The sequence below is a fragment of the Clarias gariepinus genome, chromosome 18 (genome assembly GCF_024256425.1).
Source record: "Clarias gariepinus isolate MV-2021 ecotype Netherlands chromosome 18, CGAR_prim_01v2, whole genome shotgun sequence".
In the NCBI taxonomy this organism is placed as follows: Eukaryota; Metazoa; Chordata; class Actinopteri; order Siluriformes; family Clariidae; genus Clarias; species Clarias gariepinus.
The window spans coordinates 14,686,732-14,712,016 of record NC_071117.1 but is presented as its reverse complement, the minus strand read 5'-3'; the positions used below and the strand labels follow the sequence as shown (position 1 = coordinate 14,712,016).

The window sequence follows — 25,285 nt, the reverse complement described above, 5'->3', positions numbered from 1 at the left end:
TTTTCAACACGTTCGCTCTTATGGCTATATCATTGTCAGTTTACTTTCACAGCACTCGAAATATATGTTGCAGCACACATTTATCGTGGATCCGATATCGTGTGTTCCCCTCTCACCCCCCTGCATGAAGGATTGTGAGAGAGCAGGAGGAGGAGGGGGTAGAGATGGGGGAAGGGCCGGGCACAGAGAAACGATCCTTGTAAAGTCGTTCTTTCATGGGTTAAATTGAAATAAGCACATATGGCACATATGAGAATAAATATAATTCCAACAAAAAAAGAGATTTTTTTTGTCGTATTATTATTAGAATATATTAGTAGATGGTACTAATACATATGAACAGTAATGTACTTGAACAGTGAAACATTTCTTTATAATACCGCGGTAAAAAGCGATATTAAACTATAAAATTGCAATATAATAATCATGAGACGATTCACTTTTGTGAATAATGCACATACTATTGCATAATTTACTTTCATGGACCATCTAAATTATGCATTTAAATTTGCAACAATTCATACTATTTCGGGTTGGTTATAGCTCATGTAGCGTCAAAGCTTAAGCTTTCTTTCCTGCCAGTTGTTCTACAGCAGGTAGGAGGTAGTCGCTTTCTGTCTCTCGCGCGCACTCCTCCCCCCTCCTTCCGTTCATCTTTGCACCGCCGGAGAGGAAGAGCGCTCGCGACACTGTTTCACCAAGTCCGCGGACACACACACACAACACACACTCATACTGCCTACAGTCGGATCACTTGTATGTTTGTGTGACTGTAATTCCGTCACCCTTACGCGTTGACGAGTCACGCTGTAAGCCTGACACTTTCAAATTAGGAACTGAAGCAGTGCATGTAAACAACAACAAAGCAAAAAAGACTCGCGCTTTTATTCAATACATTTTGGACGTACCGGCAAAAGTGCACGCGCATCGCTGGTCTAAAAACCTTGGGTGAGTTTTTTGCACTTTACTAACTCGGTTTCTAAATTGCATTTAGACAACTATTGCATTTTTCAGTTTCAAGATACATTGCTAATTTTAAGTTGAGGTTCAGAAATGTGCATGACTTTGGACTATAAACATTAATCCTGTTGCCAGTGTAGGAAGGTAAATTACGGAGGATCTGAGATTACTTTACTAGGCACGATTGGTATACTTCTCTGCATTTGTTTTCTCTAAAATATTTTACATTTCCTTTTGAACACATTCGGGATGGGAATCATCAGTGACCTCCCGATACAATAATATCACGATACCTCGGGGCCGATTCGATTAAAATTACGATTCTATAAGTATTGCGATTTTAGAAATACACTGTTTCGATATTAATTTCCCCCCGATTTTGTTACAATTTAAACCTTTAATCACTACTTAAATTTAGCCTGTTTCTTATGCATTTTTTTTTGTGCAGCATTTAAACAATACAAACTAACTTTAAGTTCAAGAGTTTAATATTAAACTAACGAAAAACAAAATAAACAAAAAAAAAGCTACATTGCATTTATACAGAAACAATGAGAGAAATAATTTAAGAAATAATTAATTATTTCTGTCATTGTTTCTAAACAAACTGAGCAAAATAATTCAATCCTACCACAGTGGATGAAAATGTGTAAATATTTCAGAGTACGCCACCTGCAACATTATAAAGAAACGGTGACGTTATACTGCCTCAGATGCCTCCAGAGTGGCTTCTAATGCGGGCAATTGGGACTTTTAACGCACGTAATTTTTAAAACTAATTAGCGCTTGCAATGTTTGGAACAGGTGTAATAAGTGGGTCTGAGACTAATTAGCTCACAATTTGGAGAAAAAGGAAGATCGGAAGCACATGCCCGCATACAAAGGAAATGCTGTTTTATCGGAAAAATAAACAAGAAATCTCTCTAATGACACACGATTAAGCGACACACTAACGGAATCACTGATGTGTGTGTATGTGGCACGGTGTCCATTGTGGCATGCGCACACAGACATAAAGAGCAGGCTGATACAGAGATAGAAGGATCTTTAACTTCTCTAATGAGACTTGCTTTTGCTTTACACGCACACTGTACACACACATACAGACACAAAATAAAATTTGTTTTATGTATACATAGGTGGTCACGGTGTTATAGTAAACAGTACACGCGTGCACGGATGTTGATTATACCAGTAAGAGATGCGCACAAGACTGAGCAGGGGAGATGATTACCCAAAATTCCACAGCGCAAACGAGAGAAAAACGTTGGCTCAGTTGTGATCACATGATGCTCAGCGTAAAAACAAGAAGCGCATACATGATACTTGATACTCATAAACCAAGACTTGTTTTTTTCCACTTCGAAAGTTATTAAAAATCTTTGCTTGTCTTGCGGAACACTCGCAAACTGAGGTTTCACTGTATATTGTTATGCTTGTGCGACGGCATATTATTACTGTGCCCTAATTTAATGACTATGTCATGACCTAATCAAATGACTACATTATGACTAGCTCATAACTACATAATTTCTACAAAGTGATAGGCACTTGAAACATGTTGTCATCTTGTTGAATCCTTAGAGCATTCATTAAGTTAAGAAGGCTAGTAGCAGTTAAGCTATGGGTGAATAAAATATGCCCTTGCTATAATTCACTTTCCTTTCAGTGGTCCCTTGAAAAGCAAATAGAAACAAAGGGTTCCACTGCCAGCTCAGGTTCATGCTGAATGACTTCAAGGCTATATTTGGACAGCTAGCTCAAATAAAATTTTTTACCTATATGATTTGAGTGCGAAGAAAATCCCCTACTGTCTGACTAGCCAAAAAGCCCCACTATATTAATTTGAATTTCTGTGCCTTTTTAATTTGAGGTATTCGTGACAAGACCAACACAAAAAACAACAACCTAGTTAAGGGGAGGACCGTAAACTGCATACAATTCATTTGGAAGAATCTGTTGTTTTTGCGGTGAAGCACCAACAATAATGGGACCTTGTTTGGTTTTTGCGTTGTCACATGACAGAACGTTTCAGATATGTAAAACATGTCTCATAATAGATCTAAAATATTTAAGTATTTTAATATTATTAGCATTTTCTTTTTTTTAATTATTATTATTATCTTTTTGGGTTTTTTAACTTTTTTCCCCAAGTACCTCTCATTCCTCCCCCCTGAGAGAGCTCGGCCAATCAGCTCTCACTGTGCCTCCGGCTGTGAGAGGAAAACACCATCACCCGGGGTTCGAACCAGTGATCCCTGGATGATAGGGTGAGCGCTTTACCACTGCACCACTCGGAGGCCTTATTAGCATTTTTTTTATGTTGTTATTTTCAAAGGCTTTAACAATTATTTTCCAATGTTTAAGCTCTTGTGTTCTCTACACATCTCAAGTGTACATATCTGGTAATTCTACATCTGCAAAGATAAGACAGAGAAAGAAAATAATTATCAGGCAGTATTCCTTTCAAATATGTCACTATGTGACCTTTTGCCATTTTAGAATGACCTTGGTGGTTATCTGAAGGTAATAAGACATGTACAACTAGACTTATAAACCCTAGACTTGATAAGTTGTGTAGTGTGAGCCTAACATTATGGGCGCTGGTGGCTCAGTGGTAGGTGTTTTGCCTGCCATGCGGAAGGCCTGGGTTTGATACCCAGCCAGTGTCCAAACCCCCCAGCCACTGGAAGCAGTGCCAATCCCAAGCCTGGATAAAACGGGAGTGTTGCTTCAGAAGGGGCATCTGGTGTACGACCTGTGCCAAGTTGTGCGGACTGGATATTCCGCTATGACGACCCCTTGCCGGGAGCAACCAAAAGACCAACAACATTAGGCTAAGGATACCTTTCGTTTTTCTTGAGTCTGTTGATGGAGTCAGTAAATGTATCTTAGTAGCAAAATAGTAAGGTACAATTATGCAGTATTTGACTTCTATAATCAATTGTTTTCAAAGGTACTATATTAATTTAAGCATTGGGGGTAGGACTTGAATTTGGGAAAAAATGTGTAATGGAATGGCACAAGTATGGGTAAACACCTTTAAGAAAAGCATATAGATGATTGAAGTTAAGAAAGGCTGGGCGCCAAGGCCCTAAATGTCTGCAGTTATGCCACAGCTATGGTAAATTTGTCTATCTACTAAGTTGACATTGATTCCTCTGGTATACCTGGAGGATACTCGCAAAACATGGGTAAAACATGCAAACCTTTTGCACAGACCGGAAGCAAGGTTCAAACCCCTAAACATGGAGTTACTGATACCCCTTTTCCACTGCTCTGGTTCTGTGCCGGTTCCCAATTTTGGAACCAGTACCGTGCTTTTCCACAGAAAAAAATTGGTGCTGGTGCCCTAAAATAAGCGTTATGTTACCATTAATGTGGAGCGCGGACGAAACAAAAGTGCTATTAGTAATTTGGACGAGATTCAGCAGAAATTGGAAAGTGCTTTAAGAAAAAAAAAGTGTATGAGGAAATAAGAGAAGAACTAATAGTCGCAGGCTTCACCCGAACAACGTACCAAATAGTGAATAAGCTAGTTGTCTATGTCGAGCTCTTTCAGCGGTTATAACGTGTCGAATAAGCTGCTTTTGGATACTAAAATACATTTTCCTAGTTTGGAGAATAACCAGTAAACTGACTTCGGCCATGTTCGTTTCTGTTTAGTTGGCGTGGCCAGTGACATATTATCATGCAGCTCCCGCTGAGCTCCTGTCTAGTGTCCTGTCGGCACCTGGCACCAGCACCAATGTAGTGGAAATGAGGTAAAAGGGAAAGTTCCAAACACTAAGCAGCTGTGTCACTTATCTGTCTATTAGTCGAAGTATTTCAAACCTCTAGAAGAGTGGCAGCTATTTGAAGTTCACATGATAAGAATATTGCATGAAATATTGCATCTATTAAGGCATATACTCGAAGATCGTTGATATGCTGTGGTATTAGATAGCACCAGATCCTTTAAATTCTGTAGGTTTCGGTATGGATTCACCAGGATTGGATTTGGATCTGTGCAATTTAGAGGTCATTCAACAAATTGAGCTCTTTGTCAGGTACCTTAAACCATTCCTGAGTAAATGGTGCAAGGTGCACTATACTTCTTAAAATAGGCCACCATCTTTAGGGAATACTTGATCCACAAAAGGGGTACTTGTTCTGCAACTATGTTTAAGTAGGTGGTACATGTCAAAACATCATCCACATAAATTCCAGGACCCAGTTTACCCCAGGAGAAAATTGAACCGATGTCGGCTTGCTGTCTTCACGTAGAGCATAATGGTGCAACCTCTTCTCCAAGTACATGATGCAGACATACCCAGCTGTCCATGATGTAAAAGAAAATGTGGAGCATCAGACCAGGCCATCATCTTCCGTTGTTCTGTGGACAACTCCTAATGCTTTGTGCCTATTCTACGCAATTTTGGTGGTCAACAGGGACCAGCATGGGCAAACTGGCTGGTCTGTGGTTACGAAACCCTATGTGCTGCAAGCTGTGATGCACTTTGTATCACAACACTTTTCAATCATAGTTAGCAAAACCTTTTCATCAATTTTTGCTATAGTAGCTCTTTTGTGGGATTTGATCATATGGGTCAGCCTTTGTCTTTTATTCAATTCAATGAGGCTTGTGCACCCAAGACCCTGTCACCGTCTCACTGGTTGCCCTGCTTTAGACCATTTTTAAAAGATACTAACGACTGCATATCGGAAACACCCCACAAGACCTGCTGTTTAGAAGATGCTTTGACCCAGACATATGGCTATCACAATTTTGCATTTGTCACAATCATTCAGATCCTTTCATTTGCTAATTTTCCTCCTTTCAACACACTTTTTTAGAACTGACTGATCACTTGTTGTCTAATATATCTTTAAATCTTGACACCATTTTAACTAAATCAGTTATCGAATTTGGTCATGTGGGTCTGGAACGTCTGAGCATCTAGCCAGTAACCCAGGTTCATAACTGTTGAGCTACTGCTGTTTTAACACCCCTAAGACTTAACCACTGAATTAACCAGTGGATTATTCCTAGCGTAGTATTGGCCTTGTTTAAATACCACTAGAAATGTTGTTGCCTTGTTGTGACCCCATGTTCTATCCTATACAAGGTCCTTATCTTTTGACCATTGTTGTCAACATTCAGTCTGCCAAATGTGATCTCCATCTTGCCAGTTTATAAGTGTCTGGAAGTGACAATGCTTTTAGATGTTTTCCAGCAGCATGTTGAAAGAGACTATTCATGGATTCATTACAATTTACATTAAATAAAGATTTTCATCTAAGGAAAGCAATACAGGTCCCGATTTTTGTTTGCTAAAATACTAACTGCCTGCAGGGGTCCAGGTGACAAATGCAGTGGTCGCCAATATGCCTAATTTTATGTGGCAACTATCAGATAAAAAAAAAAATTCTTTAAGCCTGTGATAGACAGGTCTACTTTGCTGCATCTACCTGCCCAGCACAAGAGTACAGCAGTGAGCGTGATAGGACATCAGAGACAACAACAACCGTTCAAGTGTCATACATGTACTTGTCAAACAAGTGCCCTTGTTGTTGAATGCAGCTCTGCTGCACTATCACCTGCATTCCTGTACCCTCATGCTTAGTCCACAGTGAGTGTACCGTTTACGTTAAAATATACATGTAAAGTATACATAATGTACTGAAATGAATAGACGAACAATATTACTTTTTTGTTGTCTGTGAGTTTATTTCTCCTGAAAAAAAACGAACATACACACTATTAGCGTGTTGATTTACCACAGTATGCGTAATGTAAATGTTCAAAGTGCACTGCCGCATGACCACTTCTATATAAGCTGAAATAATACTTAACTGAATACCCATCGAGAGACCCATTTCACACACTAAATGCACAACACAACTTCCTTTTCTCTACTGGGAACACATGTGTCTGGAGCAATGCCCCCTTGACCATCGCAAATGCGGAAGTTTCAGTAGCGTATATTTCAGTGCATACCGTACTTAGATGCACATTCCGACAAGCAGTCTGTGTATTGCAAACACCAAAAAAAACTACTTCAACCCATAATTTGGGCAAGTTTAGTCCAAACAAGAAATTAGGGCTAAGCTCAATACCTCTTAAATGTTGGGCATCAACATTGTAGCTTGAAGACATCAGGTCAATGGCTCCTCTATCCACTGTACAAAATCCATGTTTCTCATTCCAATTGCTATGGAGAACAAGCAATTCCTTAGTTTTCACACAAGGTGTGTGACATCTGGGGCTTTACAAAGTGTCTGTGAGTTAGTGCCCCTGCAAGGCCAGGGTGTGTTTACTGGGTGTATTTTCTGATTGCTGTTAAATTCATTTAAATTATTGTTTTTTTTAAATCCTCGGTAGCTTTTAAAACTCGCCCAGTGATAACTAACTGGCGGGACATAGCTTAGCTGACACATGTCATTGATACGAAGAATGAATCAACTAGTGAAAGTTCTCAGGTAAATTCATCCCAGCTAGACTCAGTATTAGTCCTTTAGTAGTAGTAGTCAGGATTCATCTTAAATCAAGCTATCAAAGCATAGGTAAATGAGTTTTTAACCCATGGCTCCAGTTTAAATTAGCATAGCTATATAAAAAGGGTAAAATTTTAGCTCCAAAAAATTTGATTAGGCTTCTTAATATTTTAGGTGTAGGAGGCAAAGGCTCCCAAAGATTTTTGTTTGTCTGGAGCCCTGACCTGAATAACTACCAATATAATACTTGTGTATACATGTAGAGTGCCCCTGTGTGACTAAGACATTGTAGTACTACATAATTATGCTGTTTACCTTTAAAAAGATCATTTAAATATCAGTTAATGCAATAAACTCTTGGTAAGTGAAAAATGTACAGTGTTAATATCAAACAGTATTTGGATGCCTGGGTGCCATAACCACAACCTCGCAGTGCTTTCAGTGCTCCGATCCTGGTAAATTATTCTGCCTTCGTTTATGTTTTCCGCTTATGTATTTCAATAGCACATGGACTAGGCACTGTGCCTTGTTCTCTCATTGTGTTTGCTGTTTGTTGCTTCCTCAGAGCTACATACCACAGCTCATATCTTGTTGTTTGACTCCCCTCAGTATATTTTTAAAAATATAGCAGCATGTGGTAAGCACAAGAGTTTTTTTTTATAAAAAATATATTTGTTTTGGAATTTGAGTGCTTTATCAAAAATATATTTTTTTGTCAATCTTTGTGAATTTGAGCCACCCCGCAGTCTGTCAGAAATGGTACGGCCCGTCCTCCAGTAATTTTCCACTCGCTCCTCTGCATTTACTGTGTTCACTAAGGGGAGGGGCATAACTGTGCAAGGCTTTGGTGCACAGGTTGACTGTGCTGCATTTTGTCTGTAAATCTGTCATCTCTATATTAGTTTGTGTTTTTTTTTTAAACTTGTTTACAGAAAATAAACAATCTTTTTTTGAATGTTGACACAGAAATAGACTTCTTAGCTAACATCAAGTGACATTAGGACAACTGTTTAGGTTTTCTCCAGCCATGCCACAGATGTGTATAACTTCAAAATCAATGGTGTTTAGATAGAGATTTTGAACCAGACCCTACTGCGTTTAAGGCAATCACAACCCTAATACAGTACCCACACGTTTTTCTTTCCTGCCCAACATGCTGGCTGGCTAAGAGCTTGAATCACAACACTTAATCACACTCTTGCTCTCTCAGTCCAACTGTAGCTAAGATTAAATTAGAGCAAGACTTTTTTTATGATCAAAGGTCAGTCCTTCTATTTTTCGTTTCTACGTAAAGCTGTTTGTCATTTAAGATAGATCAATGTTCAGAATGTGTCTTGTAGTTAAAAACAAAATAGACTTGTGTTAAATCTATGTAATGCCTGCTTTATAAATATAGGCTTATTGAGTCAGTTTCAGACTAAAGTGGCAATAAAACATAGGGTGTCTTAGTGTTATTTGATGGTAGTCCCTTGATACTAGTTGTTCATTTTTCTAACAGATTTCCACATTAGATACCATTTGCACAGTATTTGAGTTTTTAAATATTTGAGAAGAAAAGTAAGCTTATCTATACTGAATTATTTCTTCTGAAACATGTTTAATGTTTCTTATATGCGTCATGAGTTATGCAGGACCATAGGTTATTGGGTTCTGTTTCATTGTGAAATTGTTCTCCTATTTTTGTTCTTGATCAAAAGGGATCTAATAAAAAAAATCTTTCCAAAAAACATCAGGCTACTGCAGATTTTTTCATTAGGTGTGTCAGCTAAGCTGGTGGTGATTTTTTGTTACTGCAGGGCTGTATGACATGGAGGAGGGTGATTTTAAAAGCATACTATTGCTCCAACAGTTCCAACAGTTTTCATTGTATTTAGAATCAAGCCTGCAAATAACTTTTTGTTTCTCCTTAATTGAAATTACCAAAAGCTTTAAAAGGTATACAGGATTTTGTCTTTGTAAAATTTTACTTGATTTGGCTTTAACTATTTTTGTGTTTTTTTGTTTTTTTGTTTTGTAAAATAACATTAATATATTTCAGATTATTTAGTCACTATGATTGTCTAATTAAAATATATTTATGGTATAAAATAATCAATAAACAAAATACATTAATATAAAATGTGGTTATCCAAGTAATTGGAAAACTGGTTTATAATAGTACAGCAACAGAGCTTTTTGCTTGGTGAACAAAATGTAAATATTTAAACAAAGACATTTTTTTCTTTTCTTGCACCTTTGAAGTTATTTCATTATTTATCATAAAACCATCTAGATTACGTGTTCAAAAATGATGTATAGTAAGTCTGTGCATTACATTATAAACCTGATAAGTAATATTAATGCATGACCCATAAAGAAAGTGGATTATGTATAAAATAGAAACACCCTGCAAGAAGCTTCATCAGTGTGTTGCCAACAACCATAAAATAATACATTTCATGAATGCTTCATTTTTACTCCGGTCTTTTCCCAGTCTCCTGTCATCCAAAACATGACTATGTGTAGAGTGAAAAATATCCATAGATTGATTTGTGTGTACTTCAACATTCCAGCCTACATCTACACTTTTAACTCAGTTGGGTTACTGCACAAGATCGGAAAGGGTTTTTCATGACAACATATATACCATAGTTAGAAATGTATTACATAATGTCCATGGGACCATTGCACAGAGGACATTTTAGAGATTTTTGAATTATGAACATTAGTTTTTCAGGATAGGATATGTATTTGGGAATATTGAGTTGTCAAGGATTTAGAAACATAGGTACTTACCAAAAAACGAAAAGCTCAAATATAGAAATTTGTTCTGCTGTTTGCAAGAATGTAAAGACTGAGCATGCAATAAACATATTTTGTTTGAGGCATGGCTCAGTGAAACAGTTCCTCTCTGACCAAGCTGAGCTGGTGGCCATTTTGTGTTACTGCAGGGCACTGTGAAGTAAAATGTCTGCCTAGGGAGAGGAAAAGTTCTCTTAGCAAATTAATTTATGTGTAGCCTTCGATTATTATGTAGCCTAATGTTCCTTTGCATCAGTCTAACACAATTTTACATTTCACAAAGACGATATGTACTGTAGCCTATATCTTAGTATGATTTAACATTTAATATTGTACCTTAACAGATTCCTCACAGTGATTTTTCTTTGTCAACACCCCTTTTCACTATATGAATGAGTATAGATGTTGACTTCCCTCTCCAGGACCAATATAATAGCTTATGTAGAGGACCACATTAGGTATAAAATATTTACTGTGAAATTTTCACAGAAAATACAACCTTGTGCAAAGATGACAGCATTTTTTGGTCCACTGAAATCTGTTAGTCTTTGGTCCGAAATTATAAACGGTGTTTGTGGAGGTGCTTGTAATTTTAGAAAACGGGAGTGGGTACCTTGTCAAAACATGACAGCAGCATTACTGACTAACCCTGCTTTGTGACTAGCAAACAACAAGTCACTGTCACTCTTAGTTTGTCTGGTGGACAAATGTATACTGTCTGCTGTTTCATTTATACACAGCACCGTGTTAGTACTGTTTTGGATGTTTGGATATTTAGAGCGAAAATTAAAGAAGGCTTGGTCCGAGGAACTTGGTCTGTAGTTTACTTTTAGTGCTGCTCGAACAGGATGAGATTTCCAGATGTGTCTGTTAAGAAATGTGTCCAGTGCATGGCTGCTGGAATTATGATCCATTCACACAGGTTAAGTGATCTGTGCATAAATAACAGAAATACCGTATATCGTATCTATTTAGGTATCTATGATTTATGCCTTTTGACAAATTGCCCACCCCCCCCCGATTTTCTCCCTAATTAAGTCGTGGCCAATTCCTCCCCATCACTAGGGGGCTCCCACATTAAGGCTACTACTACCATTTAGCCTGGAGGGCCGAAGACTATCACATGTTTCCTCCGAACCGCATGACGCCGACCGCATCTTTTCGAACTGCTTGCTCACTCACTGTTAGGGGCGGAGTAACACACTCGGAGGAAAGTGCTAGCCGCTCCTTCCGCGTGCGCGAGCTTACAGACGCCCCTGATTGGCTGTAGAGCCGTGATTAATGTGGGAGCACGAAGTACCTCATCCCTCCCCTCTGAGAAAGCTCAGCCAATTAGCTCTCTCTAGGCCTCCGGCTGTAAGAGGTAACATCACCCGGGGATCGAACCAGCAATTTCCGGACGATAAGGCGAGCACTTAACCACTGCGCCACTCGGAGGCTTTTATTAGGTTTTTTATTAGAATAAGTTCCTTAACACTGAATTAAAAACCGGAATAAAATATTTTTCTAAAAGAATATAATTGAGTAACTTGTGAGTCACCAAGCTCTTCATGACGAATGCTATTCTAAAACCGGGTATGCCCTTCCTTTTTCCTAAAACATCCTCACTTTTTTATGGAATGGATTTTAGCAGATATTGAAAACATTCAATTAAAATGATCAATGTTGACATGATTGCATCATACAATTCCTACAGATTTTTCAGGTCTAGTTCCGTTCTGTTCTACCACATCACCAAAGGTGTTTTATAGGATCAAAACTGATAAGTGGAAAGACCTTGCACCAGTTATCCAAATTATCAACTTTTGCCCCCCGGTATGCATTACCTTGCTTAAAGTGGCTTTTAGAAAATGCACAGATTGTAGCTAACAAGGGATGCACATGGTCACAAGCACTATACAAATAGGCTTTGGCATTCTATAGATCATTGATTGGCATTAATGGGCCCAAAGAAAACTTCCCACACCACCTCCACCAGCCTGGACTATAGACCTGAAGCATGTTGGGTCCATGGATTTATGTTATTGGTGCCAAATTGCAGTGTGTACTAGCAGAAATTGTGATTTATTAGACCAGGCCATGTTTTTGTTGGGCTTCGGCTGTCACGTTTTGGTGAACCTGTGCCCTCTGCAGCCTCGGCTTTCTGTGTTTGGCTGACCAGAGTGGAACCCAAAGTTGTTGGTTGCTGTTATAGCTCATATGCCTCAAGGTTTGACATTCATACAGAGTGGTTATTTAAGTCTGGCCAGCCTATCCTAGCTTATACAATTCTGAGTAAATTCTACAGACTGTGAGTTGTGAGTGAAGGTCCCAGGAAATCAGCAATTACTCCAATACTCAAATGAGCCAGCCTGGCACCAACAATCATGTCTACTAAAATCATTTATTTCCTACTCTGTTAGTTGATGGCAGATTTTAACATTATCTAAGGCTGCTGGGCCAGATCTGTATGATTTTATGCATTGCTGGCACGTGATTGGGTGTTTGGACAATTGCATAAATGTGTAAGTATATAGGTTTTTCTAATGAATTGCTTGGTGGATGTATTTCCGCTTGTCTTATGGGCTGTAAAATATGCTATAACTTTTCCAGATATATACAAGTACTGTATTCTATAAATAACTTTCAATGTGACTGATTCAGGCTGAAGTAGAATCCCTGAGCATTCTCGTGGAATTATTACAATAACCCCCCTGCTCATGTAAAACTAATCCAATCGGAATAGACTTTTTGTCACTTAGCAGTCTCCTAAATTCTGTTTTTAAATATTTAAGGAACTATCTGGGTGGTGTAGTGGTTAGCACTGTCGCCTTGCACCTCCAGGATCCGGGTTCGATTTCCGGCCAGGCTCGATTCCCGTCCTTGTGTGCATGGAGTTTGCATGTTCTCCCCGTGCTTGGTGGGGTTCCTCCGGGTAGTCCAGTTTCCTCCCACAGTCCAGAGATATGTAGGTTAAGCTAATTGACGTTCCCAAATTGGCCGTAGTGTGTGTGTATGTAGAGTACGTAGAGTGTGTGTATGTGTGTGTGCCATGCGATGGATTGGCACCCTGTCCAGGGTGTACCCTGCCTCGTGCCCTAAGCCTCCTGGAATAGGCTCCAGGTCTCCGTGACCCTGAATACAGGATAAAGCGGTATAGAAGATGAGTGAGTGACTGAGGAACTATCTGAAAGTCATTCTGCCAGTCATTGTTGCAGGCTTAAAATTATTAATTTGTTTTCTTGCTTGTTGTATAAATGCAGTTACACTTTTAACCCATAAGCTTTGTTCATTTACAACCTTTACATTATGTATTCAGTTGTTTTATGCAACAGACCTTTTCAAAGTTTGTGCAATACATGTATATCACAACACCTATGTTTTATGCACATATTTTTTTCTTAAAAGTACTGATAAAAAAACTGGTATTGTGCTCAGTGTGTGAAAGCAGTACTCAGTACTCAGTTATGATTTTTTTTTTACTGTTTCTAGAAAAAAAAAGGTACTGTCCAGATGCCCATCCCCCACTCCACTTCATTTTTCTCTCACTGTACTGTCAGACACAATCATACTAAGCTAGAAAGACTTCTGTTCACATTTCTCTCCACTAAGAAACTGTACTGTTAATATTTGACAAAGATAAAAGCCTGCTGTTTATTAGAGGAATGTAATTGGAGTGCTTGCTAGAATGTTGACAACAGGTTTTGTCATCAAACACGTGACGTGAGCTTTGAAAATAAAATTGCAAATCATTATTTAATCCACAGAGGATTTTTGAATAATTAATATTAAGCTCATATCCTTGGCTTGACTCTATACTGTATGAAGTGGTAATATGGTATAGTCCATGCTAGTCTGCACTTTTACACTCGATTCCCTTTTTTTGTGTGAGTGCCAGATGGTGCTTCACTTATTCCTATGTCCAAACCGCATCCTTTCCCATATATTTTGAATTATACTGGGAAATTTGTTTTTGTTTTATGGTTTACATATCTCTGTGCATGTTGATGAATATCTGGTGCAGGCTGGAAGGGATAATGGAATAGCCTAGAAAATGAAGGACAGCCACAGTGAGCACAGTGCAATGCTTATGGAGCCAAGGGCTGTTTGATTGTCCAGAAATAGGATTGAATAAGAATAGATTTTACCAGCATTTTTGGTACCCCTGTGGTAGATGGGTCCATGGTACATCCCTAACATCATTACCCCTTCCCTTTATATGTTGTCCTCTGTTTTTATTGTAAGAAGTTCTTTGTGTCATCTGTCTATTCCGATCTGTGGCTTAGTTAGCACTGATCCCTCATACTCCAAGGGCTCTGGGTCCAAATCTCACCTCTGTGTGTGGAGTTTGATGTTGGTTCTTAGTGGGTTTCTGCTGGGTACTTTGGGTTTCTTCCTTATTCCAAAGTGTGCTTATGCCCATCCAGAATGTAACCTGCCTTTAGCCCAAAGTTCCCTGGAATGGGTAGTATGGATTATCATATCAGGGTTGGATGATTTTTTCAAAAAGTAGAAGTGTATGCTTCTGTTACATTACACTGCCTGGCCAAAAACGTCACCCTCTCTAAGATTTAATTCAGACACCTTTAGCTTCGAATATGACACACAATATTGTGGCTAATGCATGTGTAAAAATGATTCCTCATACTCCTAGAACCAGTATTTCACAGTTTGAGTCATGGAATAAGCCTGTGCCTCGAGGACAGATAAACTTCATAAATGTGATACCCTGGCCATTCAGTGCATTTAGGTTATCAGCTGACTTCATTTTATTGCCACACAACGTTGCTGAGCCTAGACCTGCCCGACCAAGGGCTTTTCACATTAGGCACGTTTAATTTGTACCGTGCCCAGGAACAATTATGCTCCCCCCTCCCCCGCTGGCCAGTGTTTACATTGGTTTTGGTCACTGTTCCCAGGTTCGATTTTGTGAAAATGTGAAGAGCATCACTCTTATGTGTCTTCCTGCTTTATCAGCTATGGCTGTGTTGGTCAGAGGATGAGATTGGTACATGCTTTGCGCACATAGCGATTTCGGAAAAAAAAATTGGCACTGATGACTTGATCTAAACAGTGATCTACATTCGTTCTCAAGTATGATCTGATTCGATCCGTGGCCAAGTACGCTGTATCGTTCTCAAGACCACCTTCTTCCTCAGACTTGGCCATGGTTGCCGAGGTTAGAACAATTGTGTTATCACTAATTAAAATAAACCAGACTTTGGGGTCAAGTGTTCTCAAAAACAATCTTGGGGACCTGCTGTGAAAACACCCTGAAGCATAAAACTGCCTCTAGAGGATTATACAATGTGCCCTGCGCATAATGATTGCTTCACGTGCTTCTCTTCTTGCCTGGATGCAGCTGTCATTTTTAAGTCATCAGACCACATGACCTTTTCTCATTGCTCCAAAGTCCAATCTTTATGCGCTCTAGCAAATCGAAGCCTTTTTTATTTGTCTTACTAACAACTGGTTTTCTTAAGGCCACACAGCTGTTTATCTCCAATCCTGTGAGTTCTTATAATGAAATGCTCTTACTTTCACTATTAAATGAAGCTATGGTTTTCACTGCAACTTTACCAAACGTTTAAGTGATCTCCATTCTTCCAGGTTTTCGTTATGTGTTGAAGGGTTTTTAACTCAGTTGCAGAAATTTCAAATCTCTCTATTTGTTTTCTTTACTTGTCTCTGTCCATCAATTTGACATTTCCGAATGGATAACTTTTTGGCCAAGCGAAGTGAAAGAAAGCTCATCTGTGTTTTAGAATTTTATCCTGCCATTTGGTCTGATACAAAAATGGAGCAACTACTGGTCGTTCAGATTTTTCCCCACCTCATATTGGAGTTCGGCTGCAGGCATGGTTTTATGGAACAGTTCCTCTCTCATCGTGCCAATCTGGTGGTCATTTTAAGTTACTGCAGAAATAGTAAAGCAAAATGTCTGCTGGGGGAGGGGAACTTCTCTTGAGTATCGAGTTAAAGAAAATGAGACATAAGACATGTGATCCAGGGATCTTTTTTTGTTAATATCAAGCGATTTAGGTTAACAGTTTTCTAACAGTTAAGAGCATGATTTAATATACAGTTTGTATTAGCTCTGTCATATTTTTAAAGGCGAAAAAAAATGACAATAGATTACCAATTAAGAAGAGCACCTGGATCCTGTTTGCACCATGTGATTTAAAAGCTTTAGGTTACTTGTTCCTTGTAAATGTGTCCTGGAGGATATGAAGTCCTAGGAGAAAGTTTATAGCATTAGCAATACACAGAAGTGACAGTTTATTTTTTAATTGTTTAACAAGTCTCACATGGCATTATTATTTTTTTTCTTTATAGGAGGTATCTCTCATCATACACCGTGATCTTAATCAGCACTAAAATTCGCAAACCAAATCAACTGGTGGTAAGTCTTATTTTTACCGATTGACTAATAATCTTTCGCTGCCCACATAATACAAACAATTAATTTTAAACAAAACATTATTATGGAGCATCACCATCCTTTACTTCATCAATCACTATTCACATTTGTTATACAGATGGGACCATTACTGGCATGTCAGATGCAACTCTAGAATGTGAAATTCAAATGATTAGTCATATCACTAATAATGGATGCAAAAGGTATTCTTTATTTTCATAAAAACATAATTTTCATTATTTTGAAAACGTTAAACTGTGTGACAAACACTGATATAGAAATGTTCAACATCAACTAAAAGCACAGTTCTAAAGATTGCCAGCATGAGCATGTGGAACACAAAGTGGTAAAGTCCACTTGTGAAAATTAGTAAAAGTCTAAGCACACATTGACACATTTTTATGCACTTGGTATATTGTTTAATTTTGCATAATGTAAGGTCTAACACACAACCAACTGGTGATGTGCAATTACGCTTTAAAAACATGACCTGTACCCCAATGACATAAAAATTTATCCTGATGCTGAAGAAACAGAATGCTAAATATAATTATTGAAAAGAGCAAGATAGAATTCCACAAGTCTTGGTGGTTGTTTTGCAAGTCAGTTAAGGGTTGGTGGTATTTTGCAAGAATTTACAAGGGTGTGCAATAACAACTTTGGCTAGCGTTCTGCAACTGTCAAGACGTTCTTTCTAGCTGTTGGCATGTGCAAGGATATAAGCCAAACATCCACTGGGTTAGACTATTGACACCCTGTCGCTATCACAATTAAATGTTTGCAACATTTTTTAAAAGTATGAGGCAATCCCTTCCTGCTGGTTACTCAAGCTTGACATTGGAATCTTCCCATTTGGATTTAAAAATTTTTTTTAGCTGTAAATCTGTAAAACAGATGTGTGCCATATTTCAAAAGGCAAGTAGAGTTAGGGTTAGTTAATCTTAATAGGACCAATATACATTTATAAAATTAAATAAGTCTCCTGGTTTTCTGAATGGCATAAAAGACTTTGCCCTTATGATCAGGAGATGGGAAGTTTGAATCCTAACAATACCACAGTTGGCTGGCTTTGGGTGTTTAGAAAGAATTGGCTGTCTTATGTCTTGGTTGGCATCTGTCATCTGATATGGAAAAGCTATCAAATGAGTGGGAACTGAGGGGAAATTGGTATAAACAAAGAGCCAGAGCATCGAACGTTATGGTTGTTTACTAAAATCCCAGACTTGCCATTTCATCAGTGTGAATTTTCTTTTTTTTTTGTAGCCTCAAGTTGGGGCAAGTCCTATAGCAAAGAAACTCCAAGATGAGATCTCATGTTAATCTCTTTTTTTGTCTCCTAGACAGAAATGAGCCAGCTTTGAGACTTGAATGAGATATAGGCGCATTCTGCATCTTCTCAAAGGTGTCTCAAATGTGGCTCATTACCTTTAAATCTCAGAGATAGTTTATATTTGTCTTGTGTTCAACTTGTATATGCAGAAATAAGTCATCTTAGAGACTTGAATGAGATTTTAGCTGTTTTCTCAAATGTGTTTCAAATATGGCTCATTACCTCTTAATCTCAGAGATCGTTTATATTTGTCTTGTATGCGACTCATATTTTGTTTCACCAAAGCAGTGTTTCCCACACATGTATAGAAGTAATTGTATACAAGTATACAGTAATTGTGACAAACAGTGCCATCCACACTAAAGAGTGTTTAGTACTTTTTTTTTTTTTTATATAGACTTGATCTTGCTCTTCACATACGGGTAGATGGAGATGAGGGTTAGTAGGTTGGATCTCTGAAATGTAGATGTGTAAATATGTAGGTTGGTAACAACAAAAGTCAATTACAAAATTGCCTTGTAATAGATAGTTTTATTTCGAAATCTAGCTGGTTTATTAAAAAAAAAAAAAAATCTAACCACCAGTTATATTATACAGTACACCCAGGTGTCCCTAGTTAATCAACATGGGTAATCTTTTACAAATGTGTACACCTTAATGAATTTATTGAAATTAAACTGGCAAATAGCAAACTTACTTCACATTCTGTACAATTGTCATTACCAATAAAGAACTAAACATGTAGAATATTTTTTTTATCGAGAAGTGAAGCAATGAGAATGTTTGTGTTCAGTGATTTGTGTATACACTTATCATTTAAGACCAAACCTATTTTTGATGATACATTTATGAAAAAAAGTTAAACATTTCTTTATGACCAGTACATATAGATTCTAATAAGGACATAATTTCCCACACATGCTCCAAGCCTGCAAATGTGTAAGTGGCCAGTGTGTTAGAGAAATGTGCAAGGGCGTCGCCAGGCCTCTGCTTCAAGTCAGCAAAAAACACTTTATCCATCATTCATCCAGACCTTCAGGTGGCGGTATGCCTGCCACTAATAAAAATGAAGAAAAGACCAAGAAGACAAAGCGGAAGGTGGGTTTTACGTTTTTGCACTGAGTTTAAAATTAATTGTTGTTGACAAGGAGTCAAAATGTAAGTTAATGTGAGGTTGAAAGTTAATTTAGATTTTTCCCATAAAAAAAGTCAACTGGCTACAGTGTAATTATTATTATTAGGCTTTTTTAAATAGTAAGTTAATGTTACTGCATGATCAAGTTTTGAAAACCAGTAGTTTTATGATAGTGTTCAGTGTTTAACAGTAGTTACCAGAACATTTACCTTTAAAAACACTGGTTAATTATATTCTATAAATTAAGGCCAATATGTTAATTTTCAGATGCATGCCACCTCAGGAGACCAAGAATGCAGGAGAATGTCTCGGAGTCTCCATCAGCACATCAGTCAGGTAAGCACCAGCTCATGAGCAAGCTCAAGCTTACCTCTTAACTTTCAGAAAGCTGGGAATGGAGTAGCTGAATAGTGTTGAGGTAAATCTCAAATGTTTTAATGTGTTTTTTGTTCCATTAGATACTAAGCAACTACTGGAGTTGCAGACTTTGGACAAACTTGTTGGACATCCACCACAAGTCTGATGTAGCTGATGAGGAAGCTTTTACTGGCAATGGCCCAATCCTGTAGCCCTTACATACAGCAAGCAACCAAATTATATATATATATATATATATATATATATATATATATATAATTTCTTTTTTCATCTGCTTTTTGACTGATTCTTTTCCCTGGAAGATTGTCACAATGCTGTGGCCTTTGTGTAACTCCTGTATAAATAATACTTTGAGTTGAGCTGTGTGACACTTAATATCTTTGTCAGGTTGGGTGACATTTTGTATCATATAGTGTCTTGATTTGTCTGATTTTTCTGGGGTCTCTTATTTCGTAAAATCATTACACTGTATGCTGTTAATTGAATTTTTTTTATATGTTCAATAAAACTAAATTTTAATTTGTTTCATTTATCTCATTTATATGACTTTATTCTCATTATGGTCTTATATATGGCTCATTTGCTTCTCCTTCAAATGCAGTTGTTTCTCATGTATTTCTCAAATGTTTTTTTAAAGTATGGCCCGCTTTGCATCTCAGTTATGTCTTTGTTTCTCCTAAGTGGAGTTTAGGAGAAATAGAAAAGTTGATCTTAAATTGAGACAGCTCAATTCAGTCTTGTGCGTCAAGAAAAAGCTCATTCTAAGCAGCAATTTTGCTAAATAGTTTCTTAAAAATACAGTGAAGATTCAACCAAAAATATGTCGTGTAGACCAGTGGTCTACTCTGGTCCTGGAGGACCACCTGTACTGTATATTGCATTGTCGTCCCCCATCCCCAAAGCACACCTGAGTTAACTAATTTAATTAACAGTTTTTCTGAATTTAATTGGGAGTGATGGAGTAGGGAAAACACTAAAATGAGCAGAACGGGAAGTACCCTAATAGTGGATCAGCAGAAGTCAACCAGTACCCATCGGAGATGAAAGCCCCAATTGTGTCCTCCGTCTCTAGTGAAGCACAAACAACTGTTTTAATGGAATTCAAGATACAGCAGACTGAAGCACTGAACCATAGGCACTTGTGTTTGATTACATAGGAACAGCATGGGCATTTTCTTGCTTGTTCATTGCCTGTCTATCCATGTTACTTGTGATGCACCAAAAGACAATGTTTTGTGATCCGATGGTTTAAAAAATTTTTTTTAATTGAAGTGTTCTCGATCAAGCAGTGCTTGATTAAATGATTGGTAACCTTTTTTATTGAAACAGCCATCAGATAAATTGCACCTGGTATAAACAGACACCTGGTAAAATCAGTGCATTGGAAATTCCTGCAATTTTTTGCATGCTTGTCCTGATTCACATTCACTGAGCAAGTGCCAAAGCTCTTGCTAAGCTGGTGTGGCCATTTTGTGTTACTGCACTGTCAAGCTGCTTGTTTGAAATGGTTGAACATAGGAGGGGCTGTTAAAGGAACCTTGTCTTACAATTACATTGTTCTGCATACACTGATGCTGACGTTCAGACGTGCTGTGCTTCACAGGTTGAAGTGTTGTGTTTTTTTCGTTTGTTCCGTTTTTTTTTTTTTTTTTTTTTTGTTAATAAAAAGAAACATTTTATTTCATTTTTAATTGAATGAATTCAATGAGATTCTTTGAAGAAAAATGGCTTTCGCTAACAATTTAATAATGTATTTTAATTCAGTGATTTTTGGAATAGGAGAATATAGAGGGAAGAGCATTTGTTGGGGGAGGGTTTTGTGTTTTTAGAAGAACAGGTCTCAGCTGGCTCAAACTGGTTTCTGCTGCATGCCTCTGATTGGCTAGCCTTGTTAATATATTTTCTAACGCCACTGTTTGCTAAAGTAATCATATACAAATGCTTATCAAAGTATGTTTTACTTTTATTTTAAGGCTTGGTATTTTAAACTTGCTGCCTACATGCGTGCTGTATGAGTGTTCTAGTACCTCACTGCGCACTGTCTCAGACTTGTTGACTTTAGTGCACTCAGCATGGGGTGTGCGTTTATTTTTCATGTATTTATTTTTTGCAGTCCTGCTTTGTTACCTCTTCTATAGATTGCCTGCAGAATTTTTTTTGAATGTCACACTCCCAATGTTTAGTGTACACCATGTGTGTGTGTGTCAGGGAAGGAGCGTGGTCACCATGATGTATAAAATTAATAACAATCAGTCTTTTCAAACATGTAATTTCTGGTGATTTGTTTCTCATTGTGAACAATAGGCTGTATTGAATACATAAATTTTTTATTTTGGGTCAGGAAATTTCATTTAAAGACACCCCCTAGTCCTCCCAACAGTTGGTATAGCCCGATACCCTGTATAGCCTTCTCACTTACCCTTCTTCAACTGACTTTTTCCATCTCTCCAAACATATTCGTGGCTAATTTTATGTCATTGAAAGCTATTCTAATAGTTTTAATGTTAACCCCTGAATATTATTCATTGTTACTAACCCTGCATTTTTTTTATAAAGAGAACTGTAAAAGATTGCTACAGTTAACTCTCCTTGTGGATAAGAATATAAATCTGTTTTAAGACTTGGATCAGGTTTTATTCTTTTACTGTTATTCTGCACATAAGTAAACTTATCATTTAATGCAACCTTACAACCTGTATGTGTTAAATCAAATCTGGTGCATCTCTGTTAGTCTATACACAGAAATTTGAGGGTTTCATAGCAGCTTAATATGCAAAGCTCATTACATTCCAACACTAACTCTAATTATTCTTTGTTTGCTTTATAAATAAAATGGTCGACATAATTTGTGTGGTTTTTAGATCTTATTAATACTTGTGTGTGCCTTTATTTATGGTGTATATCTAAAGACTGTCAGTGGGAATAGGCTGTAAATGTGGCTTGGAAAGACCAATGCAATATAACATGGCTAAAATTGTAATTGATCACATGGTTTAAATTTGCTGCAAGTGTATCTTGGGTGCATTTACATGTTAATTTTTATGTGCATAATCCCTATTCCTGATACTCAAGATACAAGAAGTGACATTATGTAAACTTGTCATGCAAGCAGTCTTATAAAGCGATTTCCCTTGAGATCAAGGCTCATGAAACTTTTGATTCTTAATGGCATTTGGCAACCTTTCTTATCAAGATGATAGGAGTGAAATAATTTGATTCCCCCTGACAAATTGTGCTCAATAGTCTTATGAGGTAATTTTTGTTTACTACATTGCTAAGTTTGTTAAATGTTTGTAAAAGGCTGTTTTCTCCTGCTTATTTAAGGGACAAAAGTTTTCTTGGCAATGGGCCCTGACTATTGCAGGGAGACAAATGTCCCTACTTGGCACCTGAAGGTGCTGAATGTAGCTTATTGTGGAAAGTGTAATAGGGGATTTAAATATAACCCATACCCCGAGCCATTCTTATGTGATCCTGATTTAGCCATGTTTCCTGGCTGAATCATGTTTATTTCATGGAAAAATAAAAGTTTCTACTCTCGAATCACAAGACTGTGTGTTTTTTCTTTAAATTCTTGTACTTGCATGCTGAATGTGTGTGAACACATGTTGGTTTAACACAAGACAGAAAAAGACAAACTTCAGTTTCTTAGCTTAGAGCTTGCCAGCTTTTAAGTACATGTGGTACTTACATCAAGTAAGGTTTCTCATTATTTCTTTTACTTTTTAAAAATGGCTTAAACATAATATCTTTTAAAAAGTTCGGTAAAAACTAGTCACCTGACACATTATTTTGTTTTTCTGCCTCGAGTAGTATAAGGATTTGCCATGTGCTCTATGGTAAGAACGCTGACAGGCTTATGATTAGAGGGCTGGATTTTGTAATTTAAGCATATACAGTCTTCATGTTATTAAAAAGATGGCTTTGTCTTGCTCCCTCTTGTGTTGAGTCAGAGTTGCACATCTTGTCACCCCTCTACTTTGAGAAAATGGTACGGTCTGGGACTAGCAGTAATTTTCCATGCTTGTTTGCTCAGAGCTGCAGTGGGGGAGGGGATACTGTTTTTTTTTTTTTTATGCATTTTGTTCTTTTTTTTGTTCAATTTTAACTTGTTTTTTTTTTCTCTGATGTATACATTTTGCCTTATACATTGAATTCCTATTTTAAAAGGTGTACTCATTTTATTATAAATCATTTTGTATTGCTGAGGTATCACAGATTTGCCATGTGAAGATAGATCTTGCATACAAAACTTTTAAGTTCAGTTCATACTGTATTGTTGTTTTGATTGACTAGTGTTTAAACATAATGCTCTGGTGTTGCTGGGAAGATCACAAACGATATGCTCCACCCCTTCGTACACGTGGTACAGTCCCAGCTGCACTTCTCTCCCTCACTCTGTCTCGCCTATATATAGGGTGAGCAAAAGGAAGGCTAGTTGCACTTGCATTCTTGTTCATGGCCTACGTCTGAAGCTCACGCAGGTTTACATTTAACATTTTTTGTGCATATTACTTATCATACAGGATCTTTTTGTTCGCTTTGATGTCACTCCTATGATTTAGAGAAAATATCGTTTTTAGAATTGTTGTGTAGATTTTCAATATTTTTAAGTTCTGCCTATCGCGTGTTCGGTGTCGCGAAGAAGTCAGTATAAAAATGGTGTAGCGGTATTCGTATAATTTGGATTGTCACCCTGTTTTTCTTTTTAGGCATTTTCTTTTCATGTCTTCCTTATGTGGGGAAGATTCTAGTTCTCTTTTTCCCAGTTTTAGGTGTTATCGTAACATTTCTGGTTGTAAACATGGTATGCGTTATGAGTGATATTGGCATTGGACAGTGGGTTACTAGAAAATATAAATATTGTTTAAAAACATTGATTTGCGATATGTAATTTTGAGTTAGCCTGCTTTGTTTACGAGTTCATGTTGCTAAATGTTTGCCTTGAATGTATTACACTTTTGAGAAGGTGGTGACTTCAATTGTTTCTGGCCTTTGGATTACAGCTGTGCGGTTGTTGGCAACACCAGGCACTGGTGTTGCTGCACAACACCCTGAAACACATGGTAGAGTCCTAGCTGTGCACCCCTCCCCCTCTTCTTTCTCTGACTCTTTTGCTCTCTCTCGCTCCTGTCTACATGGTGTTTGCTCTTTGGACCTTGAGGCTTTGCTCCCTACCCTGCTCACATTCTTTTTCTCATCAACTACCGTGTGCGACCAGCTACCAAATCTTTTGACAGCCCTTCAACAATTTTGCACTTGGCCTGTATTTGCGTTGCTCTTACTTTGTCTTTTTTTTTTTATGCACCAAATTTATAACATGATGTACGTGTGTATATAATCTTTCACTTTGGTCCGAGTTCCATGGTGGTTGTTGAACTTGGTCATTACCAGCATGTGTGACTTGCAGCTTTGAAATCATAAATTTTGTTATTAAGGCAATTAATATATATTCATATGTATTTATAGAAGATGATGTACCAGAAGTGAGGCACTAGTAGAACAACCAAATAGAATATTATAGTTTACACCTAGTTCTGGACTTCTCTGGAGTTTTGAAGTCTATCGACTAAATCAGGCTCAGTTGCATTTTTATCATCTGTATTGGTTAATTTGCAAAAATTGGGCAAAAATTGTCAATAATCTAATTTGTGGTAACATCAACCATTTAAACAGGCACATCTACAAGTATCTCGCCTAGGTAAACTAGATGCTTTTATTCCTCAATATACTTGACAAATGTTAATGTTTGACTATACGCTTATTGTCTTAAACTTGTCAGAAGCTTGATGTGGATCACATTGTGGCTTTTATTTTTAGTCCC

The 25,285-nt window shown here is 37.6% G+C and overlaps 1 protein-coding gene across 4 annotated transcripts in view; it reads left to right on the top strand.

Moving 5' to 3' along the window:
• The first annotated feature begins 703 nt into the window (after positions 1–703).
• Positions 704–25,285, top strand: part of atf7ip (activating transcription factor 7 interacting protein) — a 43,591-nt gene continuing 19,009 nt past the window's right edge. For 3 of the 4 annotated variants that reach the window (XM_053477061.1, XM_053477060.1, XM_053477055.1), the window contains exons 1-2: positions 704–948; positions 16,534–16,600. The gene's annotated coding sequence lies outside the window, so the exon portion shown is untranslated. Of the gene's footprint in view, positions 949–16,533; positions 16,601–23,870; positions 23,946–25,285 lie in introns of those variants that run through there. The other variant, XM_053477056.1, reaches the window with a different exon arrangement.